Source organism: Medicago sativa, chromosome 2 (genome assembly GCF_051527215.1).
Source record: "Medicago sativa cultivar Bolivia chromosome 2, Bolivia_mono, whole genome shotgun sequence".
In the NCBI taxonomy this organism is placed as follows: domain Eukaryota; kingdom Viridiplantae; phylum Streptophyta; class Magnoliopsida; order Fabales; family Fabaceae; genus Medicago; species Medicago sativa.
In genome coordinates this window covers 2,129,018-2,146,581 of record NC_140750.1, presented here as the reverse complement: position 1 = coordinate 2,146,581, position 17,564 = coordinate 2,129,018, and the positions used below count along the sequence as shown (strand labels likewise).

Sequence of the window (17,564 nt, the reverse complement as noted above, 5' to 3'; positions counted from 1 at the left end):
AAAACCTAAATTATCCTAGAATTATAGGTCTTACTATTTATGTTGAAATATCTATCTATAATGTCAACTTATAATAGTAAGGGTCAACTACCTATCTAAATGTCAACTTAGAATAGTAAAACAAATAATTTCATACATGTAATAGTGGTAAATTTAGTAGTATAAATACCACATTTTGGTTCATGTAAAAATGCGCCATTTTGAGAAATCTAAACATATCATCCTACTTCTTTCTCTCTTAATTTCCTTAGTTTGATAAATCCTAGCACTATATACTATTTGAAGTATTATATAATTAAAGTAGTAATTTATATCATCTTGTTAGCTCACTAATATCATAAACGAAATATTTAAATATCTAAATCTTTAACAAATTGCATATATTTTCATAGAAACTCTATACTAGTCTCTCATACATACAAGGACAAAAGTGTTGGTTGCTTGTGTCCTACACTTTATCCTCCAACTTGACAACCAATAAAATTACAAACTGCTTTCTTGAATAATCATAACCTGATCAATGGACATGTTACCTGAACATACAAGATAATTTCAAGAAGATTCAAAAGAAAGTATTAAGTAGAAAAGATGGAGAAAAGCATATGATACAATGTTATACACAAGTTATACACAAATCACGAAGTTTATCTCTTTCTGGCAGAGGAAGGATTACATATTCACTTGTCCATATGATAGAATGTTGAAAGGATCATCTAGAAGAGTTCATCTTGCTGGATATGTGATGTTGAATCTACTACTATATCCAATTTGCATTAGAAGGGTGATGATGCATGCGGTTGTTTCCAAAATCTTGTCGGTATGTCTCTTCTTTCTGCCATTGCTCCCATTTTTCGGCCAAACCATGGCCTTCTAGCATTCTAACCATCTCAGACATCTTAGGTCTTTCCATAGGGGACACTTGTGTGCATAGTAAAGCAACTTGGATTAACTGCTCTACCTCATCATCATCATAATTTCCCTTTAACTCTGCATCTACCAGTGTTTCAAACTTCTTCTCTTTATTCTTCTCTTTAACAAGTCCTTTAACCTGCATACAGAATTTCGCGAAGAAATTAATGCATGCCATAGTGTTGGAGTTAGAATTTAAATAAAGATCACCGTAAATATACGGTTAACAAAATTGTTCAACTACTAATGGCATATTTAAAGTTAAAGGAAAACCTACCCAATCAAGCAATATCACATCATCATCATTGGCAAGATGTGCTAGATCAGAAGCCCTCGGTCCAGTTATTAGTTCAAGAAGCATCACACCATATGCAAAAACATCGGTCTTCTCTGAAGACCTTCCAGTTAAGAGATACTCAGGTGCTATATGCCCAATCGTACCGAAGACAGCAGTAGTATCATGGGTATCTTTGTAATCCATAAGCATTGCATAACCAAAATCTCCAACAACTGCTTCAAATTCCTCATCTAACAATATATTTGCAGCTTTCACATCACGGTGAATAATCTTAGGGTCACAACTATAATGCAAGTAAGCAATCCCCCTGGCAGATCCCAGCGCAATATTCTTCCGCAGTGGCCACTCAAGCGGAGGTTGAGAGTCATTACGTTCTACAACAACAGAATCAATATACATAGACGCGGTTTTAGTTTGAAACTGGAACTTTTGAAATTCAACATTAAGAGAATTAATTTGCATTTGAAAATTCGAGCTGTTTAAGACTTTCCATGTTTGTGTTTACATAGCTTCAAGCTAATATCAAGGAAATATAAATTGTTGTTTTTTCACTAATCGGAAACAAATTACGTTGAACACTAACAATTAAAATATTGATGCAAGAAAAGGATATATGAGAGAAAAGATAGGACACCTCGTAAACACTATGCTACACTTCCATTAGCCATGTAAGGATATACAAGCAAGTGTTCAGTAGATGTCATGCAAAAACCACGAAGGCGAAGCAAATTATGATGCACAGCCATGCTGATCAATCCAACTTCAGTTTGAAATTGCAGCTCTCCACCCGCGACGCGTTCCTCTTTAAGTCTTCGTATTACTACAAGAGTGCCATCAGTTAAGCGGCCTTTGTAAACCTTTCCAAATCTACCTCTACCTAGAACGTTTTTGTTACTGGAATCATCTGTTGCTACTAACAGTTCACGTAGAGAAAACCTTGTAATCTGAACAAGGTGTTCAGGATCCTCCTCAGCTGCCGCGGTAAAAGACAATTAAAATGTTTGGTTCACCAGTAATAGTAACTATAAAATACAGCATTTATCAGCATGTATACCAACTTTTCTGTTATTTAACTAACCAGAAACGTTAAAGAAACAATCCTGTGGTTTTCTTTTTCGCCAACAAGCAAGCGCAATTGCAATTGCAAGGGCTGCAAACAACAGAGCAGTACTAGCAGCTACTCCTCCAGCAATAGCTGCAGTATTACTGCTACCTGAAAAAAGGATTAACAGTTTAATAAGAAATTATAACTTTTTTAAAATTAGAAAGAAAAAAAAAAAAGGTTGTGACTGATTGAAAAAAAAATCCCAAACTTGAATACAATTAATATTTTCTTCTCTAAAATTTAACAATGAGGCATAGCAACATCGAGAAGATTTAGGGCCTGTTTGGGTTGACTTATTTGAGTTTATGTACCGGCATAAGCACTTGCGAGACTGTTTAGGAGTGCTTTTAGAAGTAACCTATGGAATGTCTATAAGCTATTTTCGGAATATTTTCATAACTAATCTGGGATAGCTTATATGAAAATATTTTGACTTTATTTTATCTTTTGGTATGAAAAAGGCTTCTACATAAGCACTTATATGATAAACGATTATGCTATAAGCATTTAGTTAAGTTATTTATCCAAACAGGCTTTTAAGCACAAAGGAAATGCAACTCGGCTAATGCACCTAAGGTTGTGTATGCTTTCCAAGACCACGTTTCAAAAATCAGATCACTCTTTTCGATAATTACACATTAAGCATTTGGAGCTTTCTGTTCAAGTTATTCTTTTTACAATTCAAAATCACTGTCAATAAAAAACAGACATCACTGAACCTGAAGAAGCTGGTGACAGTGGAGAGAGTGGTGCAGGAATGATTTTTAGTTGTTTCAAGTGAGGATTATTTCGATAACTGTGAAGCCGAACAAAGGGCATTAGCTAAGTTTCAGGTCATCTGTCAACAATAAGACATAGATAAGAAAATCATTATTTGCACTGACCTGATAGGGGTAAATAACAACTGATAGAGTGATGTATCATGATAGGAAAATAGTTAACAAATGCATAAAAATGAAGGGTAGATAACAAAGTTCTACTATGCAAAGTGAGTTTGTCAAAAATGGAAATTATATCTCACTCAAGCAATACCTGATACATTCATAAATTAAAGTATTAGTTCCAACTTCCAAGTACATGAATGAATGAATCAGATAATCATATTAGAATTTTTACACGAAAAGAAAAAGAAAAGAATAAAAAATGCACGAAAAGACCATACAGTGATTAAAAAATTGGGCACCAGTCCTGTTCGAATATATGAAACTAGTCCTATAAGATAAATAAATTTTGCAGATCAAAGATATGAGAATAACGAAAGCATGTCAAACAGGAAGCGTAGTTTTTGAAGGTTGGCCAATGTATTCGGTATGGTACCACTTAAATTGTTCAAGTAAAGATCCAAGCTCACCAAGTTTGTCAAATTTCCTAGCTCTTCTGGAATTCTTCCTGTCATATTATTATTAAAAAGTTCCCTGCCATTGAAAAGGGAAGAAATTCAGATTTCTGCAAACAAAAAAGTCCAACAAATAATTGAAAGGTGACAAAACACATTCATATAATCTGTATGAAGCTGATATGTTGTAAACTCGACCAGACAAGTCGAAATGAATGGCCTCTTATAGTGGAATTTAGAATGTTTGCTTGATATATTTAGACAACCATCCTTAAAACCTAGATGTTATAAAGTAAAGCTTATGAAGATATCAAAAGTTTTAGTGATTCAGTCTTCAACGATAAAAGATGTAGAAGAAGTATAGTCCTCCTTATATAGAATGACACATTCTACAATCATATAGAGTTGGGGCAGCAGGCATTTGAGTTTTGAATAATAATGTAACTAAAAAGCAAAATGCAATCAGAAAGGTATAAATAAGTCCATAAATTAAGGGATCATTTGCAATATGTATTAGAGATACTAGTTGTAGTAGTATATATACTTGTAATAACCCCATTAGTGGGATAACTTTTCTCATATTGTAATATTCATTTTCTATCAATACAAAGAACTTTGAGCTATTTCTCTCTTTCCTTCCATGGATGCCATGTTTCCTAACATGGTATCAGAGCTAATCTGGTATCCTCCTTGAAGGATTTTCCGCTGCATTTTCTTGAGAAAATTTAATTTTCTCATCTTCAATTTTTATTTTCTTTTCTCATTCTCTTCTTCAATCAGTTTCCTCTGCGTCATGTTCCTGATTTTTTCGTTTTTTTCTCTTCTTCTGATAATCGGTCGTTCATCCTTCAATCTTTAAATTTGGTTACGATTTCTTGAACGGAATCCTTGTTCTGCTTCAATTTCATAATCGATCAGTGTCCGTTTTCATAGAAATTCGATATGTGTTCGTTTTCGTCTTTTTCCCAAATCCTAGGGTTTCGAAATTTCTTGTTCAATTTCACCTTCGATTTGAGTTTCTTGCTTGAAATAGCTAGCTACTGCAATTTTCCCCAATTCATAGGGTTCGTAATTCCAATTCGTTTCTTGATTCGGTTTTGGTGCATCTGTTTTTTTCTGTTGAACCGATCCTTCCTTCTTCAATTATAGGATTCAATTTTCATCTTTCTTTTCATGTTCAATTCGAGAAACTCAATTGATTGAAGTTTTCAATGAATGACTCTGTTCCTAACTCCTTGTTTGTTCCAAACTCTAGTGTTTTTGATTTCCAATCTTTGATTCGGTTCGGAGTCGTCTTTCTCGCATTGATTCTCCGTGTCGTTGATATTTCATCTTCTTCCATATTTCATTATTGTACTGTATTGAGAAATTTGTTTTTCAGAGGCGAGTTTTATTGTAAATGAAGTTTGTGCCTATTGTGCTCACAAGATGTTTGTGGCAAGTTCTCACTGCAAACATAACGATTCTTGGTTCAGAATTCTTTTGATGAAGTTTTGTGAAACTCATGTGTTTTGATGAAGTTTTGATAGTTCTCTGTTTTGCTATTTGGACAAGGCTGCAATTAGTTCATTTTCTCTGGCTGTATACAATTGTGCATATGGTTCAGATAGAGTTGGATTATACTACTTTGATATTTGGTGTTTTTTGGTCCTTATTGCATATTGCGTTCAGTTTGGTGATGGTGCAATTTGCTCTGATCCAACATTGCATTGGGATTGCATTGGACTTGTTTTGACGTGCTGTTGTTGACTGCTGCAATGTTATTTTTGTACAACATCTCATTGTGGATTGTTGGATGTTAATTGATATCTGGCATTTCTCCAGTTGAGTAGAGAGGTGCTGCTGTTATCCATATAAAGAAGCCTCTTAGCAATCGCTGCCGCATGTCAGTTCAGTGGACTATACTAGTTGTTTACCTTCATGCGTTGTATGTTGCCACTTTGGTTGGGGTAACTGCTGCTGTGCATCATATAGAGTTCAGGTTTGATGAACTCTGAGACCTCTGGCGAGGAATACTTGTATCATCCGTGTCTGCTGCTGTATGGGTTACTGCTTCCATACTTAATGAAATTCATGCCAATATCTCATGGCTTAAAGTTGTCTCCAGTTCTAATATGTCGGTTTGTGATAATTCATTGTGGAGTTATTAGTACTATGTGTCCTGCACAAAGCTTTGCTGGTTATGTACATACCTGCTGCACTACCTTTCCCTTTGTCCCTGGATCGTTGATGAATTTTGGGCAAACCTTTAAAGCATCCTCTTGGGTTCATTTTGATGTCTATTGGCTGCATTTTGGTTTTATTTTGTGCAGCATTACTGCTGCATTTTTGTTCTATTTTTGGCTATGTTGGTATTTTCTTAAGCTTCATTGTGGAAGCATTGGTTTTGGCCTATGGTTTGAATGCATCAACATGGGTTGTTTTCTATGGTTTGAAGACACATCACATGGCTATGCATCTCTATTGGTTTGCCATTAGTTTTTCTTGTCTCGGCTTGGCATAGGAGGGCATCACTTTTATCTTTGGAAGCTTGGTTTTGTTGCTTCATGGTCCTTTTGGTGTGAAGTTTGTTCAACATTTGACCTCCTTCCATTGTTGACTATGGCTCTTCCTTGCATTTGGTTTTTCTTGTCTCGGCTCGGCATAGGAGGGCATCACTTTTATCTTTGGAACCTTGGTCTTACATATGACCTCCTTCCATTGTAGACTATGGCTCTTCCTTGCACTTCTTTTTGGATATCATCATTGATTTTGGATATCCTTGTTCTTCTTGTCTTGTGCTTCTTTCTTGAGTTCTTGAGAACTCTTGATGGTTAAGCGTTGTGCCTTAATTGGCTTTGTTGATATTGGCTTCTACCGGATGGTGGTTAAGCGTTGCTTGGATGCTTATTCCTTCAATTGGTTCAACCTTGAGTTGTGGTTGCTTCTTGTTGGATAAGCACTTGTTTGATGTTTTTTTTAGCCGATGTATTCCCGGCATCTTTCCTTGTATTTTCTCATTTCAAGTTGGAAGTGTTTTGAACACCTTCCAACTTGAGGGGGACTATTAGAGATACTAGTTGTAGTAGTATATATACTTGTAATAACCCCATTAGTGGGATAACTTTTCTCATATTGTAATATTCATTTTCTATCAATACAAAGAACTTTGAGCTATTTCTCTCTTTCCTTCCATGGATGCCATGTTTCCTAACAATATGCTACCCTGATTTATCAATTGATTGGATTTATTCCCTTAATTTACAACACTAAGTACATCTTCCCCGGATTTAAATGATTTTCTGTTGTGTCTTTCTGGTTTTCCTAATGAGGGGAGGTACACCCCCATCCAAGGTCAGAGGGAATCACCGACTTTATTGAAGATTTACAGTGGAATTTATGTATAACCCACCAATTACGGAATTCTGGACTAAAACCCGAATCACGGCTGGTGTGAGCAAAAAGTCTAACCATTTGTGCCAACCACAATTGGTTACTTATAAGATCCTTCAAAACTACTGGAGTATCAATCAAGAAACAAGTTTGAGCTTAATCTGCTTAGAAAGAGACAAATTTACTCGACAATATCATATCTGATTCGCAACTTACAAGTACTGCAAATTTGAGAGATCACCAAGTTGTGAAACCAGTGTTCCAGAAAGGTTCGCATTTCCAAGATTACTGTCCAAATGCAAGAAGCAAAAAAAAAAAAAAAAGAAGAATTAATTATTCAACAGATGGACATTCATTCATAAAACTACAGGTAAAGATGACATATCAACTTACACACGGATCACACGGTTATCACCATTGCATGTAACATGAAACCACGTGCAAGGATTGACAAGGGTAGCATCCCAACTTTGAAGAACATTGTTAGGATCATTCAAGTTGCTCTTCAATGCATTCAGTGCATCACCTATGCTAAAAAAAAAAAAAAAAAAAAGCAATCTTCATATGTAAACATCCTTAATATTAACATGACAAATTATGTTCATCCGTGAATTGCCTAGGTTTGTGATCATGCAATAACCATTGAACAATCAAGAAACAGCCTAATCTATTGATGCATAACACCAACATCATATATATAAATTTTACTAAAATTCTTCAATCACATAATCATATCTTTATAACTTTGTTTTGGTGGTAAGGTCTAGCTCTAGTGGCAATGTCGATACTGTTAAACTGTCCCGACCTCGCAGTTGTGTGTCTGAGTTTCATAATCATGGTAAATATTTAAAACCCTATTTAACGGATAGAAACATTTAGGCTTAATTGCACTTTTGCCCCCTATATTTTGGCAATTGTGCGATTTTGCACCCCATTCTTTCAAACGAGCGATTTTGCACCCTATATTTTGTCAATTGTGCGATTTTGCACCTCATTGTATCAAACGAGCGATTTTGCACCCCATAGTTTTCCCCCTTTCTGATTTTGCACCCCAAAAAATCATAAAAATATTCAGTTTTTTCCAAAAAATTTAAAAAATCGAAAAAAATTTAAAAAATTAGAAAAAAAATCAGAAAATATAATCAGATTTTTTTTAAAATTCTGGAATTTAATTTTCAAAATACAAAAAAAAGTAAATTTTCAAAATTTTTAAAAAAGGTCAGATTTTTTTAAAAAAAAATTCTGAAAAAAAATTTAATTTTTAAAAATCTGGATACCAATTTTAAAAAAAGGTCAGATTTTTTTAAAAAAAATTCTGGAAAAAAATTTAATTTTTAAAAATTTGGATACCAATTTAAACAAAGGTCAGATTTTTTTAAAATTTTGAAAATTTACTTTTTTTTGTATTTTGAAAATTAAATTCCAGAATTTTAAAAAAAATCTGATTTATTTTCTGATTTTTTTCTAATTTTTAAAATTTTTTGGAAAAAACTAAATATTTTTATGATTTTTTGGGGTGCAAAATCAGAAAGGGAAAAAACTATGGGGTGCAAAATCGCTCGTTTGAAACAATGGGGTGCAAAATCGCACAATTGGCAAAATATAGGGTGCAAAATCGCTCGTTTGAAACAATGGGGTGCAAAATCGCACAATTGGCAAAATATAGGGGGCAAAAGTGCAATTAAGCCAAACATTTATTCAACAATTAAAAGCTTATAATAATAAAAATAAAAATAAAGAAGCCTGTAATAGAGTAAAAAAAACAAAAGTAACAACTCACTTTCCACATTTGAAGAAACTTTAAGGAACAAATGAAACACCAAAATAGCCCAAAAAAGAAAGGAAACTTTAGAAGCTGAAGTCACTCTCTCCATGTTTTAGAGTCCACACTGTTCAAGATATCATGGTTGGTAATATATACATTGGGTTCAAGCTCATGATGTAACGCCCGTCTTAATTATTTGATTATTTAAAAATATATTTATATATATGATTTAAGTGATTTTCATGATTGATATGTGTGAATTTTATGATTCATGAAGTTGAGTGGTTTATATGATTTATAAATGAATTATGTGGGGTATTTTGTTGTGGTGAAGTTGTTATGTTGTTATGACTTATTTTATTATTAAATAAAATAAGATATGATAAATAAAATAAAAATATTAGAAGTTGGGCTGTGATGTGTAAAGAGTAAGTTTAGAGGTGAGAAGAGTAATACGAAAGGATAAATAGGGCAAACAGAAGTTAGAAACGTTTTTACGTGAAACACTTTTGGAGAAAAGGGAGAAAAGTCAGAAAAGAGGAGAACTAGAGGGAGAGCTGCGATTTCATCATAACCAGGTAAGGGTGAGACTAATTTTCAATATTATTAAGAGTATGATTCTATAGGATGAATTTAGCATGATCAGGTTAAGTTTTGGTGAGAATTGAGAATTAGGTTTAAGAACAATTTTGATGATTGAACCATGAACAGATGTTAGATTGATGCTAAATTAGTGTACAGAACTCAGATATACCATAAGATGATAATTAGATGTTGAATTGAGGTTAGAATTAGGAGATTAAGTGAAAAGTTGGAATTTTTAGGTTTCTGGCCGTACTGACATTCATCGCTCGCACCTGCGAGCAAGAACACTCGCAACTGCGAGCTAGAACCCAGAACTCGCCACTGCGAGCAATGCAACTCGCAACTGCGAGTGACCTGTAAGCTCGCAACTGCGAGCAGAATAACTCGCCACTGCGAGTAAAGACTTAGGTGTTGGAACAAAATGTGTTTAACAATGAACCTTAAAGGGTTTTGATGATAACAAGGTATTAAAAATTGTAAATTGGACTAGCTAATATTTGTTCAAGTGTACAGGACCATAATTATAAAGTTACATCATCATTGGTTCTGAATGAGCAAATAAAGAGCTATGGAAACAACAAAAATTTGAAGCTTGGACGCTCCTGAAGGCAACTTGCTACTGAAGAGAAAAAGCGCTCCTGAAGTCAAGCTGCTCCTGAAGAAATAGCGCTCCTGAAGTAGGCTGCTCCTGAAGAATAGTGCTTCTGAAGACAAGAGGTCCAGAAGCCACATCATCAGAAGCTGCGTCATCAGAAGCTGCAGAAGTCATATCATCAGAAGCTGCATCATCAGAAGCTGCATCATCAGAAGCCATTTCACCAGAAGCTGAATATCAACTGGATTTGCAAAGAATCAAGAATTGAAGAATTATCAATGCAAAAGCTGTCTATTGGATTCGAAAACACAAACAAAGGATTAGTGGAGTTTGCAACGGTCATTTCAAAGGTGTTTGAAGGCGTGTGTTTGCAATTTGGACGAAAGCGTTGACATTGTACTTTGTACGAATTGTACAACCACGTTCTCCACTACTCTGTTTTGTGTCCGCGCTACAGGACAAGAAAACAGCTCCAGAATACGGTTTCGCCTGCATAGATGTTCCTTTGGATAAGGAATGGATTTCAAATTTGTTCTTCATAGGACAACAGCCAAATCAGGCAAAAGATTATTGGTGAAAGATCAAGCTTCAACAACGACTCTTTGGTGTGCTGGCAATTTCACAACGTCTCTCTCACACCTCTATATAAAGGAGTGAAGACCTAGAGAATTGGTAATGCAAGAACGCTGAACGAAAGACTCACAAGATTTTCACAAGTACCAAACCTCTGCTGAAATTGTTCTGCATTCACTTAGAATTTCTGTGTCTCAAAGTCATATCTTAGAAATTCTTAAGTCCATTGAGTCTGTATCTGATTTGTATTGTGAGCACCTCTGATTGTATATCAAGTGTTCAACCTTAAACAATTTTCTGTGTAATTTTGTTTAGTTAGGAAGTCTCTTGCAGTTGTGCTTGAGCAGGAAGTCTCTTGATTGTGTTCTTGAGCAAAGGAAGTCTCTTGCTTGTGTGCTTGAGCATTGGAAGTCTCTTGCTTGTGTGCTTGAGCATTTGTAATCAGATATTACTCATAGTGAAATCTCCTTGGAAGTGCAAGGGGGACTGGACTACTTCCGGATTGTGGAAGGAACCAGTATAATTGCTTTGTGTCGTTCTTCTTCTCTCTCTCTGTTTTATTCCGCTGCATTTAGATTCTGATTATCACTTCAGAAGCTGTCTCGCTTAGCTTCTGATCAGTGTGTTCAGTTTTTAGGAGAAACGAAGAATTTTTCTAAAACACAATTCAACCCCCCTTCTTGTGTTTTTCTCACCTTCAATTGGTATCTAGAGCCTTGGTCTGTTGTGTATCACTTAACCGTGCAACAGTCAAAGATCTGAGAAAAACATGACTACTCCTCCTCCTGATGGTGATACTAGCTATAAAAATGTCTCACATGATTATAGTGATAGTAAGAAAACCAGTGTTGGAAAAGTTCCAAAGTTCAATGGAGATGCTGAAGAGTTCTCTTGGTGGAAGACCAATTTTTACAGTTACATCATGAGCCTAGATGAAGAATTGTGGGATATTCTGGAAGACGGCGTTGGTGGTTTAGTCCTTGATGAAGAAGGAGCTGCTGTGGATAGAAAGAAACATACTCCAGAACTGAGGAAACTCTACAAGAAGCATCATATTATCAGAGGAGCTCTTGTCACGGCCATACCCAAAGCAGAATACATGAAGATGAGTGACAAATCCACTGCTAAAGCTATGTTTGCTTCTCTCTGTTCAAATTATGAAGGGAGCAAGAAGGTCAAAGAAGCAAAGGCTCTCCTGCTTGTACATCAGTATGAGTTATTCAAGATGAAGGATGATGAAACTATTGAGGAGATGTACTCAAGGTTTCAAACTTTAGTTTCTGGGCTACAGATTCTAAAGAAGAGCTATGTTGCTTCTGATCATGTAAGCAAGATACTCAGAAGCTTACCTGCTAGATGGAGACCAAAGGTGACTGCCATTGAGGAAGCTAAAGATTTAAACACTTTAAGTGTCGAAGATCTTGTTAGTTCTCTCAAAGTTCATGAGTTAAGTCTTAATGAACATGAGTCTACTAAGAAGAGTAAATCAATAGCTCTTCCATCCAAAGGCAAGTCATCAAAAGCTCTCAAAGTGGTTGAATCTGAAGAGGAAGAACAGTCAAGTTCAGATTCTGAACCAGATGCTGCTGAAATGGCCATGCTCTCAAACAGACTTCAATATCTGGCCAAGAAGAACAGAAAGTTTCTCTCCAGAAGGGGTAACTCCAGAAGCTCAAAGAAAGAAGATCAGAAGGGATGCTTGAACTGTAAGAAGCCTGGACACTTCATTGCTGAATGCCCTGATCTTCAAAGAGAAAAGTCAAAGGACAAGTCAAAGAGGTCTACATTCAAACCAAGCAAACTCAAGAAGCAGATTAAGCAGAGTTTAATGGCAACCTGGGATGATTTGGGTAGTGAATCTGGATCTGATAAAGAGGAAGCTGATGAAGATGCAAAGGTAGCTGTTGGGTTGGTAGCAATAGCAACTTCAGAAGCTGGATCAGATTCAGACTCAGAAGATGAAAACGAGGTATATTCCAAAATTCCCAGAGATGAACTTGTTGAGTCACTTAAAGAACTTCTTACACATTTTGAAGTAAGAACCAATGAGTTGAAGGATTTAAAAGAAAAATATGCTGATTTGGTACAACAGCAAAAATCAACTCTATTGGATCTGAAAGCTTCTGAACAAGGACTTAGGGGCTTTGATTTCATGTGTAAAACATATGAAGATCAGCTCAGGTTCTTATGTCAGAAGCTACAAGAAAAGTGTAATGAAAAACCTTTAAGTAATCATGAAATTGCTCTTGAAGATTTCATTATATCTGGCATTGACAGAAGCAGAGTAGCTTCTATGATTTATAGCATTTACAAGAACAATGGCAGAGGAATTGGTTTTCCAGAAGTGAAACTTGATAAAACCAATCTAAAGTCTTGTTGTGAATGCATCAAGGAAGGTCTGAAAACATTCTTTGTACCAGAAGGGGCTGAATTGGAAACTGTTGTTCAATCAGAACCTGAAGCTTCTAGTTCTAAGGCTAAGATTACTTCAAAGCCAAAGAACTCTAAGTCAAAGGCTATGATCAAATCTGATTCCAAGACTTCAAAGGTTAGGATCCTGAAAAGATCAGAACCTATTCCTCAGAGTCTGGTGAAACCAAAATCTGGGGTTCTGAAGTCTAAGTTTCAGAAGAAGACAGTTACTGCTTCTGAAGTACCAAAACCTAAGGTGATGGTTAATCAGAAGCAACCCAACTCACAGCACAAGGTACAAGAAGTGAAGAGTAAAGCCTTAAGTACTAACCTTCCAGGACCCATAGAACAATGGGTACCTAAATCTAAAAATGTCAATGATGCAGGTATGTCTAAGAGCAGTGCCAAAGCAAAGATCATGGTACCTAGACAGCGGTTGCTCAAGACACATGACAGGAGACAAGTCCATGTTCCTCAGCCTAACAATGAAAGAGGGAGGAAATGTGAAATTTGGAGGCAACCAGTCAGGCAAGATCATAGGTACAGGAACTATTGGTAATTCCTCTACCTCAATTAATAATGTATGGTTGGTAGATGGTCTTGAACATAACCTTTTGAGCATTAGTCAATTTTGTGATAATGGTTATGTTGTGCTTTTTGAAAAACCCAACTGTACAGTAATCAACAAGGAAGACAAATCCATTGTGTTCAAGGGAAAGAGAGTTGACAATGTCTATAAAATCAATTTTTCTGAACTGGCTGATCAGAAGGTGATTTGCCTACTATCAGTGAATGATAAGAAATGGATGTGGCACAGAAGCTTGGGACATGCTAACTGGAGGTTAATCTCTAAGCTTAGTAAGTTACAACTTGTGAAAGGGCTACCAGACATTGACTATCATTCAGATGCACTCTGTGGTGCATGTCAGAGAGGGAAAATTGTGAAATCATCTTTTAAAACCAAAGACATTGTTTCAACCTCAAGACCTTTAGAATTACTCCATATTGATTTATTTGGACCAGTGAGTACTGCATCCTTATATGGAAGTAGATATGGATTAGTCATTGTTGATGATTACAGCAGATGGACTTGGGTGAAATTCATAAAGAGTAAAGATGTTGCGTGTGATGTATTCAGTAGCTTCTGCACTCAAATTCAATCTGAAAAAGAATCAAAAATTTTGAAAATCAGAAGTGATCATGGTGGAGAATTTGAAAATGAGCCATTTGAAGCTTTTTGTGAAAAACATGGAATTTTCCATGAATTCTCTTCTCCTAGAACACCACAACAAAATGGGGTTGTAGAGAGAAAGAATAGAACTTTACAAGAAATGGCCAGAACCATGATTCATGAAAACAATTTACCAAAACATTTTTGGGCAGAAGCAGTGAATACAGCATGCTATGTTCAAAACAGGATCTATATTAGACCTATTTTGGAGAAAACAGCATATGAACTCTTTAAAGGAAGAAAACCCAATATCTCTTACTTTCATCAATTTGGATGTACATGTTACATTCTGAACAACAAGCTCTACCTAAAGAAATTTGATGCCAAGGCCCAAAGAGGAATCTTTTTAGGTTACTCTGAAAGGTCAAAGGCATACAGAGTGTATAATTCAGAAACACTTTGTGTTGAAGAATCTATGCACGTTAAATTTGATGACAAGGAGCTTGAAGATAAAACTTCAAAGCAAGGTGAAAGTTCTGCAGAGATACAGGTTCCTGAAGCTACTCCAGAACCTGATCAGATAGCTGAATCTGAAGATAGTTCAGAAGCTGAACCCACATCAGAAGCACAAGATGAAGCTGCTTCTGATGAAGCACAAGATGGCTCACATCAAGCAGATCCTCCCAGAAACACATTCAAACACAAGTCTTCACATCCTGAGGAGCTAATCATTGGAAACAAAGATAGTCCAAGAAGAACAAGATCACATTTCAGACAAGAGGAGTCAATGATTGGACTAATCTCAATGATTGAACCTACAAAAGTTGATGAAGCACTTTCAGATGATGGATGGATCCTAGCTATGCAAGAAGAGTTGAATCAATTTCAAAGAAATGATGTGTGGGATCTGGTACCCAAACCTCAGCACAAGAACATTATTGGAACAAAATGGGTATTCAGAAACAAGCTGAACGAGCAAGGTGAAGTAACAAGAAACAAAGCCAGACTTGTTGCACAAGGGTATAGTCAACAAGAAGGCATTGATTACACTGAAACGTTTGCTCCAGTTGCAAGATTGGAAGCAATCAGGTTACTTCTTTCCTATGCAGTTAATCATGGCATAATATTATATCAGATGGATGTCAAGAGTGCATTTCTCAATGGTGTCATAGAAGAAGAAGTGTATGTTAAGCAACCTCCTGGATTTGAGGATATTAAATATCCTGACCATGTTTTTAAATTGAAGAAATCACTATATGGCTTGAAACAAGCTCCCAGAGCTTGGTATGATAGACTAAGTAATTTCTTAATCAAAAATAACTTTAAGAGAGGACAGGTTGACACTACACTCTTCAGAAGGACCCTTGGGAAAGATATTCTTGTTGTGCAAATATATGTTGATGATATAATATTTGGTTCTACTAATGCATCTCTTTGCAAGGAATTTTCTGAGTTAATGCAGGATGAATTTGAAATGAGCATGATGGGAGAGCTGAAGTTCTTCCTGGGCATTCAAATCAATCAATGCAAAGATGGAGTCTATGTTCATCAATCAAAGTACACAAAGGAGCTTCTGAAGAAGTTCAAACTTGAAGATTGTAAAGTGATGAACACTCCAATGCACCCTACGTGCACCTTAAGCAAAGAAGATGAAGGAGCTAAAGTAGATCAGAAGCTGTATAGAGGTATGATTGGTTCTTTGTTATACCTCACTGCATCTAGGCCAGATATTTTATTCAGTGTATGCTTGTGTGCAAGATTCCAATCAGATCCTAGAGAATCTCATATGACTGCTGTCAAGAGAATCTTCAGGTATTTGAAAGGAACGACCAATCTTGGACTCCTTTATAGGAAATCCTTAGATTATAAGCTAATTGGATTCTGTGATGCTGATTATGCTGGTGATAGGATTGAAAGAAAGTCAACCAGTGGCAATTGTCAATTTCTGGGTGATAATCTTATATCCTGGGCTAGCAAAAGACAAACAACTATTGCTATGTCTACAGCAGAAGCAGAATACATTTCAGCTGCAAGTTGTTGTACACAACTACTTTGGATGAAACATCAGTTGGAAGATTATCAGATAACTGCTAACAGTATTCCCATTTATTGTGATAATACTGCTGCTATTTGTTTGTCTAAAAATCCAATTTTGCATTCAAGAGCGAAGCACATTGAAATCAAACACCATTTTATCAGAGATTATGTTCAAAAAGGAATTTTAGATATACAATTCATTGATACTGAAAATCAATGGGCTGATATATTTACTAAGCCTTTAACAGTTGAAAGATTTGATTTTATAAAGAAAAATTTGAACATGCACTTTGTATCTGATTAAATGCTTGCTTGCTCCTGAATAGGATTTTAGGTTCTGAAGTTAGTTCAGAAGCGGTAGTCCATCAGAAGCTCTTTATTGAGGTTCTGAGGAAAACTCGCTTCTGATGATGACGTCAGCATCTGAAGTCCAGAAGCTGGATTTGTTGCTTCTGAATAGTTGAATTAGTGGAAACGTTGGAAGTTACCTTTTAAAAAGTAACTTCTGGCCCACTAACTTGGTAGTTACTCTGTGAACTTCTTACGTGGCCTGTATGTGTTGGTGTATAACTAAAAGGGCAATGATGATTTAATAGCTTTGAAAGTACTTTTCACGCGCCCCCAATTTTGTCATTAATGTTATGTTTGTTTGTCTCTTTTGAATTGCAATCGTTTTACTTCTAACACTTTGTCAATTCACACACTACTCACTCACAACAAACACATTTGCTCTCAAACCTCTTGCGAAGTAAGCGCATTCTCTCAAACTTAGAACCCTAAAATCTTCATCTTCTTCAAATCTTCGTCAATCATCAAATGGCATCATCAAGCTCAAAAGTTTCAGAATCTACATCAAACAAGCAAAGCGTATCAGAATCTGGGTCCATCTACAAAGAGAAGACTATGGATATTCCATGGGAATCCTTAATAGTTCAAGTAGAGTCACCGGTGGATTTTGCTTCACTCAAGAAGTATGAAGTAAACATGGAAGGATTGATAGAAACTCAGATGCTGTCTGAGTATTTCAAGATGCTAAATGGGCCAACATATGTGAACTTGGTCAAGGACTTTTGGTTAAAAGCTGAAGTGTACAATGAAAAGCCTGCAAAAGTCGTAAGCAAACAAGCTGGGTCAAAGAAAGGGAAAATGGTCATGGATATGAATCCTACATCATTTGATAGCTTAGAAATAAGGTCTGAAGTGATGGGCATTCCTATAACCATCACTGAGGACGTTATAGCTAAAGCTTGTAGGATGGATGCAGAGGGAAGATTCCAAGAAATAGTCAGGAAGGAAGATGTCCTGCTACAAGGTTACTACAACACTCTTTTGGGTGGGAAGAAAGATGCAAAGCCTTCTGAAATGGAGATTCACAACAGGATGTTGGTGAAATTCAGTAATGATTG

At 35.9% G+C, this 17,564-nt stretch overlaps 2 pseudogenes across 1 annotated transcript; one reads left to right on the top strand and one right to left on the bottom strand.

The window, feature by feature from the left end:
• Positions 1 to 575: 575 nt before the first annotated feature.
• On the bottom strand, positions 576 to 8,894 carry LOC146943536 (BRASSINOSTEROID INSENSITIVE 1-associated receptor kinase 1-like; annotated as a pseudogene). The gene is made up of 9 exons (XR_015025600.1): positions 8,801 to 8,894; positions 7,414 to 7,546; positions 7,237 to 7,308; positions 3,431 to 3,727; positions 3,032 to 3,108; positions 2,286 to 2,420; positions 1,842 to 2,180; positions 1,187 to 1,581; positions 576 to 1,048 (listed from the first exon to the last, which is right to left on the bottom strand). The product of XR_015025600.1 is annotated as a BRASSINOSTEROID INSENSITIVE 1-associated receptor kinase 1-like (transcript).
• Positions 5,781 to 6,458, top strand: LOC146943537 (uncharacterized; annotated as a pseudogene).
• Positions 8,895 to 17,564: the final 8,670 nt, after the last annotated feature.